This window comes from Danio aesculapii, chromosome 7 (genome assembly GCF_903798145.1).
Source record: "Danio aesculapii chromosome 7, fDanAes4.1, whole genome shotgun sequence".
NCBI lineage: Eukaryota > Metazoa > Chordata > Actinopteri > Cypriniformes > Danionidae > Danio > Danio aesculapii.
The window spans coordinates 67,255,545-67,265,379 of record NC_079441.1 but is presented as its reverse complement, the minus strand read 5'-3'; the positions used below and the strand labels follow the sequence as shown (position 1 = coordinate 67,265,379).

The 9,835-nt window shown below is 34.7% G+C and overlaps 1 protein-coding gene across 1 annotated transcript in view; it reads left to right on the top strand.

Annotated features, from left to right (window-relative positions):
• Positions 1-226: 226 nt before the first annotated feature.
• The window catches only part of zfhx3b (zinc finger homeobox 3b), a 256,343-nt gene continuing 246,734 nt past the window's right edge, over positions 227-9,835 (top strand). The window contains exon 1 of the mRNA XM_056462386.1: positions 227-272. The gene's annotated coding sequence lies outside the window, so the exon portion shown is untranslated. The remainder of the gene's footprint in view (positions 273-9,835) is intronic.

Sequence of the window (9,835 nt, the reverse complement as noted above, 5' to 3'; positions counted from 1 at the left end):
AAAGCCCTTGCCAAGGGATGCACTAATAGTGCCCAGGCACTGGATCTGAAAGCTTTACATTCCTCTATACTTACCAACAAACCAAAAAAAGACAAACGATAGCTTTAGCACTAGTGATAGATTACGGCCATCCGCCTGCCGCTGCACCAAACCTGCTGTGACCGCAAGGGTTGTGACCTTTCCGGCGCCCGCTTCAAACGGACACTTGAAAAGAAGGACGCAGTCTGAGAGGGCTTACGAGCGGTGGCGACTGAAACCAAAAACCCTATCAGGTAAGGCTGTGAAGTCACTTCTCTTCCTGCTGGCAACACCCCCAATGCTCCTTTGGGGCTTTTGAAGCCCTGTTGGCCCCCCTGTGTTCCACGCCCACATAGGCTGCTTCTCCTCCATGCTGGGCCTACAGAGGAGCCCACTGTACTGTAGATAAAGGCGTCCCAGGTTTGAAGACTCAATCATCTGTCTGCTGCTGCGGGAGGATTAGAGGGAATGTGTGCGGATTGAATTTGTTTGGCTCGGAGATGCTTAGGTGCAGGGAAACCCTGGAAAGAAATACGAGGAGATTGATGGATTGATTGGTAGAAAAGAAAGAGTTAAGCATTAACAGCATTAGATGCATGTTTTCATTTAGATTATGCAGGTTCGGTTGTGGAATGTTATTAAACGGAGAGATCACACTGTTACACTGTTACACAAAGTTCCACTATTTTGCTTTTTTTGGCCTCACTTCCATTCAAAATTTCTCAATTATTAAGCTATTGGTCTCTTGTTTATCCTCATAGCATCCACGTAGGATAAAGGAAGGGCATCTTAACTTCGTCTTTCGTGAAACGCAGTTGCTGTTTAATGTATATTAAATCGGACTCATTCAAAGTAGCGTCGCTGCGCATAAACACGTTATGAATGCATGCTACACTTCCGACTGTACAGTGTGTTTTCTTTTCCTTATAATGCACAGTTTTAAGGTAAAGGACATTTTTATTTGCCATTCACTGACAGTCGGACAGGCTCATCCAGTTCATCAAACTCTTTTAAAATCTAAATTGGTAGCGGAATTAAACAGTCTCCTCATAAAAGCCAGCGTATCAGTGCGCTGCTACATTGAAAACATATGATTCGATTCGCGCCTTCTGATTGGTTCTCTGGATATAGCGGCTTTTGCTCTCAAAAGAAAACGATAGGCAAGTCGAAATGACTTCAACATAATGCACCAAATGCTGTCGATTGAGCTTAACTTGTAATAACCCAGAATATTTTAAACACATTCCTAACGCACACAAGTCATTTACAATGAAAAAAATATATAACTTTAAGATTTACTTTAAACAATTTGCACAAACAATTTTCAAGTAAATTTTACAATCTTATATCAGGTACAATTAACTTGTTAATATCATGTAAAATGTACTTAATGTTTAACCTAACACTCCTAAATTAATTAAGTAAACGTTAATTGATTATCTTCATTTTTGAGTCTTGATTTATTTAAATGAACCAGGTAATGTCAAGTTCTTGATTTGTTTAGAATGAACATTGCTTTAATCAATTTAGATAAATCTTATTAGTGACAAATTTGTACATTTGTTGTAACTTGGTTTAATTAAGACCCACATTTCTACTTGAAATGTGTACTATCATTTTATTTTGGCATGCAAATTTACTTTAAAAATGCTTACTGACCTCAGCGCTAGTGTTAGCACAGCAACGACTCTCTGAGTAAAGTGTTAAACATTAATGCTGATAATATAAATGCTAAGAGTGCTACTCTTCTGCAAGGTGGTATTTTTGAGTCTTGATTTATTTAAATGAACCAGGTAATGTCAAGTTCTTGATTTGTTTAGAATGAACATTGCTTTTATCAATTTAAATAAATCTTATTCGTGACAAATTTGTACATTTGTTGTAACTTAGTTTAATTAAGACCCACATTTCTACTTGAAATGTGTACTATCATTTTATTTTTGCATGCAAATTTACTTTAAAAATGCTTACTGACCTCAGCGCTAGTGTTAGCACAGCCATGACTCTCTGAGTAAAGTGTTAAACATTAATGCTGATAGTATAAATGCTGAGTGCTAAGGTGGTAATCTTAAAACTAAAAAAAAAACTTACTCAAATCTCTTCTTAATCTTCAAACTAATGATGATTAAACTCTAACAAGTCTCAAATTTAAACACGTAAGATTGCTTTTATTTTCAAAATATTCCCTTCTTAATTCAATCCCTTGCGAAGCATGCTGAGTTCTACATATCCATTGCGACATATCCATTATTAAAATGTATTTAATATTACTAGGTTTGCGATGATTAGAAAATATTTCAATATAACAAGTAAATGAATGTTAATAGTTAACTTGTTCCCTTCATTTTATTTATTGTGTCAAGTAAATGTGTAAATATTAAATATTTACTCAGAAAATTCTAGTTATCCTTGACATTTAATATTACAATTTTAAAAATGATGAGAGTAAATTTATTAGATTTGACTACACCAAAAAGTCATTTCTTTCAGTGAATTTGTTGGTTCATAATGAGAGATGTTGTGCTCAAACTTCTCACCTTGACTCTAAACATTGGTATAGGTGTAATTAATTTACACTGTCACCATTTCACCTTTATTGTACATTTCTGTTGCTGGTTTGTTAGTTGTGACCCCTAAAATGACTGCAAATTTAATGATTATTACATTTAAATGTAACCACACCAAGTATATTTTAGGTTAATCCTATAAACACTTTACAGTGCGGTTAGAAAACAGCCACACGCTGCTGCTGCTGCCCCAGTGTCGAGCATATTCATGTGTAAATGTTAAGCTGTGATATTTTTGTTTTGCTAGCACGACAAACATACATGCTCTTTAGCTGTTCAAAATGACGGTGTTGGCTGCTCACGGCGCAACCCTGAACGAAAGTAAATAGTGTTTACAGAATTAAGCATTTAAAAAAGAAAACAGACGGCCAAGGAAGTAGCAAGCAAGACGTTCTGGGAATCAGCCAGGTTCTGAGACGAGAGCAAGGCCTTTGTTTGAAAAGTTCAAAGTAATTTTGCCAAATTTAGGTCATTTCACATTAGTACTCAGCGGGGAGCTGTCATTTGTGCACAAAGAGAAAGCAAATAAATAAATAACCGAACAGATGAAGCACTAAAGCTTTTCATGCATCTTAGTCATGTATTATCATTCTTTTTTTTTTGATTAAGACAAAAAAAGACTCTTCAAAGCATTAAGGAAAAAATACATCTCTGGTAAACTAATTAGAGACTCCAAAATTGGTTCTTCTGATGGGCTATGGGTACATGAGGTCAGGCATTCTCACAACAGTACTAGTTTTTGCAAGTGGAAATATGGATACTTGTGAAATTTTAAATACTCAGTAAGACTAACAATACATACATAATATTATCAGGTTGTCTGCGGGGTCTTAAAAAGTTTTCAATTTCAAAAACCAAATTTTAGGCTTTAAAAAGTCTTAAATTCGCTGAAATATTGACGTGTAGGTCTTAAATCATCTTAAACAGGTCTTAATTTCCTTTTGTTTATGTAGATACTGAATCGATCCTACACACAGCCAATCACCAACAGTCCGCAATGCATCTCAATAAAACGTTTAGCTAAACTCTGTTTTTATAACTAATATTATAACAGTCTGTTGTTCATACATTTAGTTTATTGAAGATTTATAATATATTAGGTTTATAAAAGTTTATAAAAGACTAGGGTCTGCTTGATTTGACACATTATTTAAAATATGTGGCTAAGAAATAACTAAGAATTTGTTTCTTGTTGAGGCATGTCAATAATTTTTTTTCTGCTGGGGCATTAAAACAATTGTGTTTAGCCCTATATTAATCAAACATTTTGTTCTTGATGGTCTTAAAAAAGGTCTTAATTTTTTTATTTACAGAAACCCTGTATTAAAATGAGAGAAAACAAATGCTTTAAAAAATGTAAATCCTGCTTAACAAAGTCATGCGAGCTAATATCTAAAACTCTAAAATGACAAGAAATAAATGAGCGTTTCCAATAATATGTGACTCAGAACTGGGGCTTTTATCACGTTCCACTTTTTTGCTTTTAAAATCTTTCAAAAAATGGCCTCACTTCCATTCAAAATGCCTGAATTTAACCTCTTTTACTTCTTTTTTAAGAAAATGACAGGCAAGTCAAAATGAGTTTTTGTGGTAATTAACAACAACAGCAACAAGAAAACAACACTTCAAAATATTAAGCAAATGATAAAAAAAAAAAACATCTCTGTTAAACTAACTAGTGACTCCAAAATGGGTTCTTCTGGCAGGCTATGTCAAAAATATGGTTTAAATGAGGTCAGGCACACTCACAACAGGACTAATGTAAGTCACTGTATGTAGAAATATGGATTATTTGTGACATTTTAAATACTTAGTAAGACTAACAATAAATACTGTACATATTATTTAAGTGCGAACAAATATGCTTTAAAATGTATTCTGTAAATCCTGCTTAACACAGTCATGCAAGCTAATATCTTAAACTAAAATGACAAGAAAAATTGTAACATTTCCAATAATATGCAACTAAGAGATTTTTTTTTATGAAGTTCCTTCTTTTGCTTTTAAAATCTTTCACAAATGGGCCTCACTTACACTCAAAATGATTCAGTTTAAAATATTTTACTTCTTTTTTAAGAAAACCACAGGCAAGTCAAAATTACAATTTGTGGTAATCAAAATAAATGACACTGCAAAGCATTAAGCAAAAAAATAATAATTTTTAAATGCCCTCGCCATCATTCAAAATGCAACTCAACTCAGATTAACTTATTTAACTTTTTTTTAGAAAATGATTATATACTTAAAAAATACTTTATGAGACAATCAACAAAAAATATGACACTTTAAAGAATTAGGTTAACTAGTGACTCCAAAAATGGCTTCTTTTACGTCAAATGTATAGGTTCCATAGGGTCAGGCATGCTCATAACAGGACTAAAGTAAGACTGTACGCAAGGTCTTTTTGTGAAATTTTAAATACTCAGTAACAATAATAAAAATAAGACACTTCAAAGCATTAAACAAAATAATAATAATAATAATAATAATAATAATAATAATAATAATAATAATATAATAATAATATAATAATAATAATAATAATAATAATAATAATAATAATAATAATAATAATAATATAATAATAATATAATAATAATAATAATAATAATAATAATAATAATAATAATAATAATAATAATAATAACTGGCCTCACTTCCATTCAAAATGCCTCAATTTAACCTATAAAACCAACTAATTACTAAAAAAATTACTTGGTAATCAACCACAAAATTATATATAATTTTAAAAGGCGATGTGGTGGCGCAATAGGTAGTTCTGTCACCTCACAGCAAGAAGGTCACCTCAACTGGGTCTGTTGGCGTTTCTGTGTGGAGTTCTCCCCGCATTCATGTGGGTTTCTTCCGGGTGCTCCTGTTTCCCCCACAGTCCAAGGACATGCGGTACAGGTGAATTGAGTAGGCTAATATGTCCGTAGTGTATGTGTGTGAATGAGTGTGTATGGATGTTTCCCAGAGATGGGTTGCAGCTGGAAGGGCATCCGCTGCGTAAAACATGTGCTGGATAAGTTGGCGGTTCATTCCGCTGTGGCGACCCCTGATTAATAAAGGGACTAAGGCGAAAAGGAAATGAATGAAGAATTATATAATGATATAAGCGCAGTGGGTAGCGCTGTCGCCTCATAGCAAGATCACTGGTTCGAGCTTCGGCTGGGTCAGTTGGCATTTCTGTGTGGAGTTTGCATGTTCTCCCTGTGTTCACGTGTGTTTGCTCTGATTACCCCACAAGTCCAAAGACATGCGATATACTGTAGGTGAATTGAGTAAGCTAAGTGTATGTATGTGAATAAGTGTGAATGAGCAGCTCGATGGGCATCTGCTGCATAAAACATATACTGGATAAATTGGCGGTTCAATCCATGCTGCGACCCCTGATTAATAAAGGGTCATCACAAAGTCATATATATATATATACAGTGCTCAGCATATATAAGTACGCCCCTCACAAATCTCTCTTTTAAATTCATATTTTTAAAAAGAAGCTAGACAATATTATATATGTGTATATACATTAGATTATACAGTACTGAAGCCAAATCTGCAGCTTATCTAACAAGATAACTTATGATAATGGTCCAAAAACTACTACACACAAATTTATGTTATAGAAAAATATTGAATACAAAATTTTAAAAAACGATATATTATATATATATTAATATGACACTTCAAAAAGTTTTTTGACTCCAAAAATGTGTTATTTTATATATTTTAGATTTTCAAATGTAGATTTTTTTTTTTGTGAAATTTTAAATACCCAGTTGTTTTTCTCGTGTTTGCGTGGGTTTCCTCTGGGTGCTCCGGTTTCCTCCACAATCCAAAGACATGCGCTATAGGTGAATTGAATAAACTGAATTGACCGTAGTGTATGATTGTGTGTGAATGTAAGAGTGTATGGATGTTTCCCAGTACTGGGTTGCAGCTGGAAGGGCATCCGCTGCATAAACATATGCTGGATAAGTTGGCGGTTCATTCCGCTGTGGCGACCCCAGATTAATAAAGGGACTAAGCCGAAAAGAAAATGAATGAATGAATGAATAATTAAATATGACACTTAAGCAAAGCAAAACTGGCCTCACCTCCATTTAAAATGCTTCAATTTAATCTATACAAAACATCAATTTACTTCTTATATTCATTGATATCTTTTTTTGTTTGTTTATTTATTATATTACACTTTAAAGAATTAAGCAAATAAAATCGTCTAATTAGCAACTCCAAAAGCCACTTCTTCTACAGCAAAGGTGGGGTCAGGCATGCTCACAACAAGACAACAGGACAACTGTAAGTCAGTAGAAGTCATAAGCAGTGAACGCCCCCGTCAGGAGAGCGAATTTCCTCCCTCCTTCAGTCGCTCCCCCTTTTTCCCCTCCATCTGAGAGCGCTAATGGAACAGTGCTCTTAGCCCAGGGCTCCAGCACCAGACCCCTCTCTCTCTCTCTGTCTCAACATGAGGGATGTACTGCACTGCGGCCGGGGTCGCTCCCTTTGTGTCGGCCCTCCTTGGCCTCGCGGTAAAAAGAGCCATGCATGATTTCATACATGAAAGATATATGTAATTGGACAGCAGCAGCAATGCCTATACGCCATATTTACAATTCTAAACAGAGGACGGGAGAAGCAATTCCCCTTTATCTCTCTCGGTCATAGTCTCTTTCTCTGCCAGGAACGAATTCCTGCATATCGCCGAGGCCCGTGATGTACCAAAATACATGAAATGCAGATTATCACACTTCTTATTTACTTTCATTATGGATGAGTTGAATGTGTCGTTTTTTGACACAGTGTCCTGTCTCGTGTCCCGCCAGATCTGTCTGCGAGACCAAAATAGAGGAATAATTCCCTCCGGCCGCTAATATTGTGGCGGTGATGCTGCCGTCCGGTTCCTTGAAAGGGACGTCCTGATGCTTTGTTTATCCGTAGAGAGATAGCGAATGCATTTGTGCGCTCGTGGCCTTCATAATGCATCTTTAATAAAGCGGCGTGATGGAAATGTAGTTATGAATACGGATTTGGATGGGTTTAATGTTTCAGATTTGTGAGTTTGTTTGACTAGGGAACATGTGCTATTTATTTAGAGCTTTCCTATATGATGTATAGATTCACGTTAACATCATTTGGACTTATTTAGTAAATAATTAGCACATTATCATCTATATAATAGAAATGTTAGACTGTACACAATAACATAACACTTGTGGCATAATGCTGATTAACACACACACATGAAAAAATTCAATTTCAATTCCTTTATTTCCTAACAAGGCAAATCCATGAAAAATGTTAATTACAAAGTACAATATGTGTATGAACATAATCTAAATATAATTTAATAAAAATGTGTCTTATAATTACATTAAATAAACGTATTTGACTTGAATAGGAATTGTGATTTCACAAGGATAAATGCTCGATTGAGTGGTGAACATATAATGGAGGTTTAATTGTGCTACAACATATTCCAGGTTCGTTAAAAGTTAAGCTGAAGGCAAAAATCTGCACATGTAAATGGCATAGGAAAATATGTGATTTATGAATAGGAATTTAGTTCATTAAAGGATGAATATTTAATCATCAGCATTTTGATTGAGTGGATTTAAAGGTTTGTAGCTGGAGTTTGTACCAACATCGAAGTGTGCAGATGCACAAATATATGTTAAGTTGATAAGCGCTCGCATTTGACTTGACCTTCCTTTTATTGAAATAAATAATAAAAATAAATCAAGCAATACACTTTGCAGTGTAAATGAATAGGACCAATTCAATGTAAAATACTCACAGAGGGCAATTTGCATGTTAACATGATGGAAATATTTGAATTATGAATAGGAATTTAGATTTTCCAAGGCTAAATGCTTCAAATATATTTCTTCTTTAGATTGACTTATACGGTTGGAGTCAGAATTATTAGCCCTCCTGAATTATTAGCCCCCTCCTGTATATGTTTATCCCCCAATTTCTGTGGAAATCAACACATTTTTGAACATAATAGTTTTATTTCTAATAACTGATAATATTTGACTAGATATTTTTCAAGATGCTAGTATTAGCTTAAAGTAACGTTTAAAGGGTTAACTAGGTTAGTTAGGCGAATCATTGTATAACATTGGTTTGTTCTGTAGACAATCGAAAAAAAATACTGCTTAATGAGGCTAATAATATTGACTTTAAAATGGGTTTTAAAAATTAAAAACTGCTTTTATTCTAACCGAAATAAAACAAATATGACTTTCTCCGGTAGAAAAAAATTTATCAGAAATACTTTGAAAATTTCCTTGCTCAGGTGAACATCATTTGAGAAATGTTTGAATAAATTCACAGGAAGGCAAATCATTTTGACTTCAACTGCACTGTAATATATTGACCTTAAATTTACAGTAAATTACTGGCTAATAATTGCATTACTTTCACAGTAAGGTACTGTATGTAAATTCACAGTAAATTACTGTGCGGTACTTCATAATAACAGCAATTCTGTAAGTATTTCTAAATATCAAAAAAGTGCCTGTACTAAAAGTTAATGTGTATTAATTTCTGTCGAATAAAATAGTAATAGTGTTTGAATTCCCATAACTAATGTGCAAAATATATAGCTTTTTACAGTAAATTGCTGTAATCAGGATGCCTGCCTTAATTTCACAATAAAATTCTGAATAAGTGAAATTAAACTGTAAAGTCCTGTAAAGTGACACAAATGTAATTTACTGTAAAAAATTACAGTAATGTACAAGGTGTATGTCATTTATTTATTACTTAATAACGTGGAATTATCATGATGTTGTGCGTTTTGTGGACACACGCAGTGTTTTTTTTTTTTTTTTTTTTGGTTGGGTCCCTCCCGGAGTGTTAATGTAGTGCCAAGTTAAACACCTCTCTTGTTAATTGTCCTAACGAGCCCATGCTTTGCCCGTGAACAGCTTTTTTAATGGCTTGTTTTATGGGCATGTGGAGCTCCAAGGCCAGACGGGGCTCTCCGTCAACCCTTACGGGGGCAACATTCATGTGGTACTGGCCGTGATGCACAGCTTTTCCCCTTTTTTGACGTCAGCTCTATACCCCCCACCCTTGGATTTTGCTGAAGCCCACCTGCCTCCGAGTCCTGGAGGTCACGGGGCGGGGGAAATGGCAGGGTTAAGCACCGTGCAACTGTGTTCCAGCCGCTGTGGTCACTTGCAATTATACCCCAGCTACATCACCCACGAGACTAGTTGCGGGTTTTAGGATGCATG